Here is a 7659-nt window from a genome sequence, read left to right on the forward strand (position 1 = left end):
CTGTTTTCTCCTCCACAGATGCTGCCAGACCTGCTGAGCTTTTCCAGCAACTTTGTTTTTGTTCCTGATTTACAGCATCCACAGTTCTTTTGGTTTTTATCTCTGGTAGGTAAGTTACTTGAGAAGATCCTAAGGGATAAGATATAAATGCATTGGAAAGACAGGGTTTGATTAGGAGTAGTCAGCATGGCTTTGTGCGTGGGAGATCATGTCTCACAAATTTTTTGGATTTCTTTGATGAAGTGACCAGGAAGGTTGATGAGGGCAGGGTGGTAGACAATAGTCTACATGGATTTCAGTAAGGCCTTTGATAAAGTTTTACATGGTATGCTGCTCTGGAAGGTTAGGTCACATGGAATCCAGGGAGAACTGGCAAATTGGAAACACAGTTGGCTTGATGGCAGGAAACAGAGGGTAATACCGGAAAGATGCTTGTCTGACTGGAGGCCTGTGACTAATGATGTGACTCAGAGGTCAGTGCTAGCCTATTGCTATTTGTTATCTGTATCAATGATTTGGATGAGAATGTTCAAGGCACGATTAGTAAGTTTGCAGATGACACTAAAATAGGCGGTATCGTAGATAGTGAGGACGGTTATCAGAAATTTCAGCAGGATCTTGATCAGCTGGGGAAGTGGGCCGAGAAATGGCAAATGGAGTTTAATATAGCTAAGTGTGAGGTGTCGCACTTTGGAAAGTCAAATCCAGGTAGGAGTTTCCTGGTGAATGGTAGGGCCGTAATGAGTGTAGTGGAAGGGAGAGACTTTGGAGTTCAGGTGCGCGTTCCTCTGAAATTGAAGTCACAGGTAGACAGGGCAGTGAAGAAGGCTTTTGGCATACAGTCAGGGCATTGAGTATAGAAGTTCGGAAGTTATGTTGCAGTTGTACATGATGCTGGTGAGGCTTCATTTGGATTATTGTGTTAGGTTTTGGTCACCTTGCTATAGGAAGAATGTTTTAAACTGGAGAGAGTGCAGAAGAAATTTACAAGCATGTTGCCAGGACTCAAGGGACTGAATTATAGGGAGAGGTTGGGCAAGCTAGGATGTTTTCCTTTAGAGTATAGGAGACTGAGGGGGAATCTTATAGAAGTGTATAAGATCATGAGAGGCATGGATAGGATGAATGCCGTCAGTCATTTTCCCAGGGTTGTGGAATCGAGGACTAGAGGGCATCAGTTTAAGGTAAGAGGGGAAAGAATACATGGGAACCTGAGGGGCAACTTTTTTACACAGAAGTTGGTAAGCTTATGGAATGAGCTGCCAGCGGAAGAGTTTGAGGCAGGTACATTAACAATATTTAAAAGGCATTTAGGCAAATACATGGATAGGAAAGGGTTAGAAGGAAATGGGCCATGTGCAGGGAAATGGGTTTAGTGTGGATGGATATTTTGGTCAGCACAGACCAGTTTGGGCCAAAGGGCCCATCTCCGTGCTGTAGGATTCTTTGACTCAATTCTAGTTACTGCATGGACCTCTAGAGGTCTCTTGCCATCCAGGGATCCCATGCTGGGGTGAAGTTACTTCACAATCAAATGGGCAGGAGTGGGTTCCCTCACATGGTCAGTCTTCCATGAAGGGCATCAATGGAATGTCCATCTGTATATAGCCTTGCACAAAACCTCATATAGCAACCACCTGCCTCTCTGCCAGTGCTACTCCTCTATCAGTCAGACTTTCTCATTGTTGGGAGGAATGCCTTCCTTGGTAACATAGTGCTCAGGTTTCTATACATTTGTCTGGAAAGGTTGTCACTTCTCTGGTTTGATTTTCAGGTTAAACTATGACAATTGGACCAGGGCAGTGTCTAGTTCTGCAACGGTCTTTTCAAATGCCAACATGAACATTTTGTCCTGATATGTCAGGAGGGACTGGAAATTAAGTCTCACCTAAAGCTTTATCCATCTCAGGCATGAAGGTGGCAGGGGCATTACAGAACCCAAATGGCATTCTCATGTATTTATAAAGTTAATTGGTGCCCATTTGGAATGCCATCTTCACAGTGTCTTGTTCAGTGATGGGTAGCTGTTTATAAATGTGGTCCAAATTGAGACTGCAGGAATATTTTACACATTTGAGAACTAGTTCCTAAATCCTACATAAAGGGTCAGCAGCCTTTGTGTTGAGTGCTCGATAATCAACACAGATCCCCAGTTTTCTGTTTCTCCTCCTTATGATTAACTATGGGGGAGGTGTACGGTCTTGATGACTCTCGGATGACACCTCACTCCAAAGAGTTCTGCAGGTATTCCCAGACTTCCTCCCAGTGATAGGGTGGGATCTGGCAGTAAGGAACCCTCACTGGACGGTCATCTTTAGTCATGATCCTGTGGGTCACCAGGTCATGTACCCAATGTCATCATCGCCTTTACTGAAAGTTGTTCTGCACTTGGTGAGAATAAAATCAAACTGCTTCCTCTGGGTTTCCTCCAACTCACCAGTGTCTATCTTTTAAAATGAGGTAGAGAAGTCTCCTCCTGTGAGTATACTATTCACAACAGTGGGAGCATTACGGACACCAATGGGAATCGTTGGTTGGAGAGAAGCATCTTTGTTGCTGAAATTGACAATCCCCGTGGGTGTCTGGCCCTTTTCTTCCATGGTGATAAGGTGGATCTGCTGTAAGTCACACATGACATTCTACCAAGACCTGATGTTGACTAGTTGGAAATGGCTGGCATGAACCTTCAAGAACTGTAATGGTGCCTATTGGGGTGAATGTACACCCATGTACCTTAAACAGTTCCAGGGTTCAATATATCATGAGACCTCTGAGCCCCATCTGTCAACTTTGTAATGTGCTAGTCACAGCAGTAACCATGTAAAGTTTTCAAGCACATCAAGTTGTCTCTTAATAAGATCAACCTAACACCATGTGCAGCTTCTTTAGGTCACAAATTACCAAAAACCTCAGACTATACAGAGTGTGATTGAGGCTAGTTAGGGAGAGCTCAATGTAGCCATGATAAACGATGCCTGATTCATGGAGAAACGGATGAGTTAAGAGACATTAAACAGCTCACTCCCATCAGCATGATGCTCATGGAAAAACTGGTGAGTGGCAGTTGACATCTCACTCTTGTGTCAATTAGACATGATACTTCTATCCTGCCAACTCCCTTGGTCACTGTAGGGAAGTCTGAATTGCTATATGTAATATTGAGACTCTTCCTGAAGGCGTGTTGTCCCTCCCTACCTGGATCCTAGTGAGACGCCCAACTAGCAGAAAGTTTCAGGTCAAGGAGCTCATTTATTTAGCATCTCATTGCAATGTGCTGTCCATCTCTGGAGTAAAGGTAAGGACCAAGGTTCCACACTCTCATTAGAGACAGCCGGCGATGAGTTTCAACTGAGGGTCGTCATACGCCAGGTAAGGAGGTAAGGTAGACCCTTCATGGTGACCTCTTGGTGTGGGAATTGAATCTGTGCAGTTGGCATCACTCTGTATTACAAAGCAGCCATCTAGCCAACTGAGCTAACTGGCCACCCACCATCTTTCTCCAATTCTGAAATACAGGTAGACTGTAAGAGGCAAAGTGGAGAAAGGGGACATGGAAATCTGCACTTTTTATTCAAAATGTTCCCACTCCTTCCCTGACCGTTTCTCCCCACCCTTCTCAGTCAGAGCCCCTCCTGCTGCCTCTTGTCCCAATGGCTGAATCTACTAATACAAAGATGCAGCGAGTGCGTATTTGGTGGGAGTCTTCTGTGTACTAAACCACAGGGGATGTCAGCCATGGGTGCATGAATTGTCAGAACAGGGTAATGAATATTCTGCCTCTGATTCTGGCAAAAACACTAATTTGGAGAAATTTGGGCAGGGAAGAATTTGAAGTTGTACAAAAGTCATCACTTGAATGCTACAGTTGTGTTAAATTATCATGAACATGTTCAATATTTACAAATCATAAACCGTGTTTCAAAGCCCCATTGTCCTTTCCATGTTGCCTGCTGCCTCCCACGTGACCTTTGTCTTGTGGATAATTGCTTGACAAGAGTAAGAAATGAGCTCTGTATATCAGTGGGTGTATGAATTGTTGGCGGTTGGGCAAATTTGTGCTGAAGCTTCTGGATGGGGGTAATAGTTGAATTGAGCATTGCCAGGCCAATGGCCGCAGTGTCTCAGATGAATGGAAATGCGCCTGAGTGAGCCTGCATTGGATGTCCCTGGAACCTCAGTGAGCAATGGCCTGTATGTACCGAGATCCTCTTGCTGCTGTCCTCCTCTGGGGATGCAAAGTGGCCAACACCTTCCTCCTGCTGCTGCTCCAATGCACTCTGCAGTGCCATGTTATATGACATAGCATTCTAGGGTATGCTGAATGGCGTCCTTTATCTATTCAAGCACCTGAAATGTAGCTTCAGTGACTTGACAACTTGCTCAATGACAATTCTTGAGCTTGTCTTTTCTACGTGTCAGTGATTGGGCTCACCACAGGTCACATCTGCCCTGCCTTTAGAGGGTAGTCGTTCTCTCCCAGAAGCCGACTCTGTGCAGAGGCGTGAATGTCTGTGGGGAACATGACCAGCATAGAATTAAGTGTTTGGAATCCAGCCAGAGGAGAAAGACCATGGGCATCATCAGTAGTGAAGTGACAGCCTCGACCAACATAATTTCCATCAGCTGGAAGATGCAGTTGTGGCCAGCAGTTCATAGGACACGAGAGATACCAACCCGCATTATCTTTGGAATGAGCTGGAAGTGAAAAAAAGTGCTGGGGTGAACTTGACCAACACTAGCATTATGTGCCCACTTGAAAGGAGGTCTCATTCCAACAGGTGGCAAATGGCCACAATGTCCTATTGTTTAAGTCTGAGCTTCACAGACATGGTCAGAAACCTAATCATCTGCCTGAATACCTTGTGTTGGATTGGTGTGGCCTCCTGCAAGGAAAAGCTCTGTCCTCTGTCCTGTGGAGGGGAAGCTACAGCTTCGGCTGGTGTCGCTCCACTTGTTCCTCATTGAAGATCCAAGGCAGAACTGACCAGCAGCTCCCATGCTGATGAGAAGGGAGGCCGCTGACAAGTGGCACTCGAAGTAGAAACCTCCACGGCAGCAGAAGTGACCTTTTGGAAATCACCTCAAAAGAGGCAACAAATTATGAACGGTATGGACAGGGTGAACAGAGAGCAGAAGTTGAAGGGTCAATCACAATGGGGGCATAGTTTTAAGGTAAGGGGCAGAAGATTCAGAGGGGATTTGAGGAAAAACCTTTTCACTTGGAGGGTGGTGGGAATCTGGAATTCGCTGCCTGGGATTATAGTGGAGGCTGAAAACCTTACAACTTATAAAACATATTCATATGTGCACTTGAAATATCATAACATTCAAGTATATGGGACAAATGCAGGAAATTGGGATTAGCATGCCTTATAGTGGTAGTTATGTCAGTGCGGACCCAATGGGCCAAAGGGCCTTTTCTACACTGTATGACTGTATGACTTTATAAAAGCAGTGTATGTTCACCTTCAGGACAAGTCCTGAGAGTAAAAGCCTTGCCACTCTGTATATTGCTTAGCCCTGCTGTTCTCTCAACTTGTTCCTTTTAGTTAGCTTGGGAAACCCATATACCGACAGTCAAAGATAGAATCCAGACTTGGAAATGTACTCAATTACTTTTTAGCATGTATTAATAGCAGACCCATTGGTTTCCTCAACACATTCCTCTTAACCTCTGATGTCAGGGGGTCCTGTTGACTTTTTGACATGCCAGCATTTTTAATTTTTTTTAAACCACACTTGCACTGACACATACCTACCCTGTCAGGTAATCAGTCTCCCTACTCTTTCATGGACAGTACCAGCAACAATGCCAACTAGAATGTACTCTGGCAGTCTGTCTTTAAATAATGCAACGTAATTTTCAGTGGTACTAACCTTGTACAAAGTGTAGGCGCTCCACTGAAATATGCAATCGCTCACAGCAAGTCTAGCACAGGTTCCATGCAATAATCCTACAATTTCAAACACAGATTAAAGCAAATTGCAATATCCACATCCATGTTTGGGAGCTGTGGGGGCGCTGTCTAATCCCCTTTATGTTTATCTATAAGTTGAATACTACAACCACACTCTGTTCCATGTATCTGCATTTACAGTCTATTGGTGAGAAATTTGCATAGCTCAACATTTGAAGGAGGCCAGCAATTTTCTGATTTTCATGTATTGTTCAGACATTTGAAATTACTGTCTGATAAATTACTTAGTAAACTGTGCAGGCTGATTGGCTCAACTCATGTCTAATGTAAAATTTAGGGCATTATCCCTTTTGTCTTAGTCTCCATGTTTTAATTACACCACTGTGAAATATTTTAGGACATTTTTCTAAGCTAGGGTGCTATACAAATACAAATTGTTGTAGGACATTCAATCTATGAAAGATATTACTGCTATATAAAGTGCTGTGTGTATTGTGTTTAGCAGGATGACAGCAGGGGAAGCTTGTGGCGTTTGGACATCTTTCACAAGCAGAGGTTAAGAGGAAATGGATTGGGATTTTAAGAAATTGTGAGAGGATTTTAGTAGAGCAAGTTTATTTCCTGGAATGAGTGATCCAGTGTTATAATGTTTTAAAGTTTACATTGCAAATGTGGTCAGGCTGCTGAGGAGAAATTTATTAACATAGATAATTATTGCAGTATAGAGTACCTTCCTGCAGAGATCAGTCATGGAATATATTATCACATCCTTGAAAGAAAATTTACAGATATATTTGAGGCACAGTAAATAAAAGGCTGTGAAGAAAGTGTGGGGAAATGAAATTTTGTGTTCATCCAGCTCTGCACCTTGTTGTCTTAGTTTTGGATTGCCCTGATGAAGTGTCATAACGGGTTGAATTCAGGCTTGTGCATTGAGTTAGGGGCTATTACCAGGTCCTGTACCTGTGCAAGTCAAAAGTGCACCCTCTAAATAATTATTCTGTCGCCTCCACATTAGCCGTTCATTGGTGTGTGGGAGTGGGAGAGCCAATCAGAAGCTGGTATTAGGGAGACCTGCAGCCTTTATTGTAGCTGCAGTGGGAGTGCAGCTATAAAGATTGAAGCAAGAGGAAGCATAGCATTGGGACAAAGGTGAAGAGGAAGGGACTGGAGTAATTTTCTTCATCCCCTTGGAAGGCTTCTTGATGTCTTTCGATTACTTGCCAATTTAATATAAAACAGAGGTCACTGGGTCCTCCTACTATGCAGTCTCCTCCGATGAGCTGATAAAATATGCACACCAAGGATCATGGTGCAACACTCTTACCATTGAGTCATAAAGTTTTACATCATGGCAAGAAGCCCTTTGGGCCATCATGTCTGAGCTGGTCATCAAGCACCTATCTACTCTAGTCCCATTTTGTGGCATTTCAAATGATCATCTAAATTCTTCTTAAGTTTCTTGAGGATTTCTGCCCCTACCATTGATTCAGTCAACAAATTCCAGATACCCGGCATCATCTGGGTGAAAAAAAATCTCTCTTAATTCACCCCTAAACCACCTGTTCCTCACCTTAAAATTCTGCCCCGCGATTGATGATCCCTCTGCTAAGGCGAAATCTTTCTTTCTATCTCCATTATCTGCTCATAGTTTTGTACATCCCTATCAGATTCCCAGCCTCAGCCTTTCTCTGCCCGAAGGAAAATAGTCCCAGCTAGTCTGTCTTCACAGATGAATTGC

This window comes from Rhincodon typus, chromosome 2 (genome assembly GCF_021869965.1).
Source record: "Rhincodon typus isolate 14 chromosome 2, sRhiTyp1.1, whole genome shotgun sequence".
NCBI classification, from domain to species: domain Eukaryota; kingdom Metazoa; phylum Chordata; class Chondrichthyes; order Orectolobiformes; family Rhincodontidae; genus Rhincodon; species Rhincodon typus.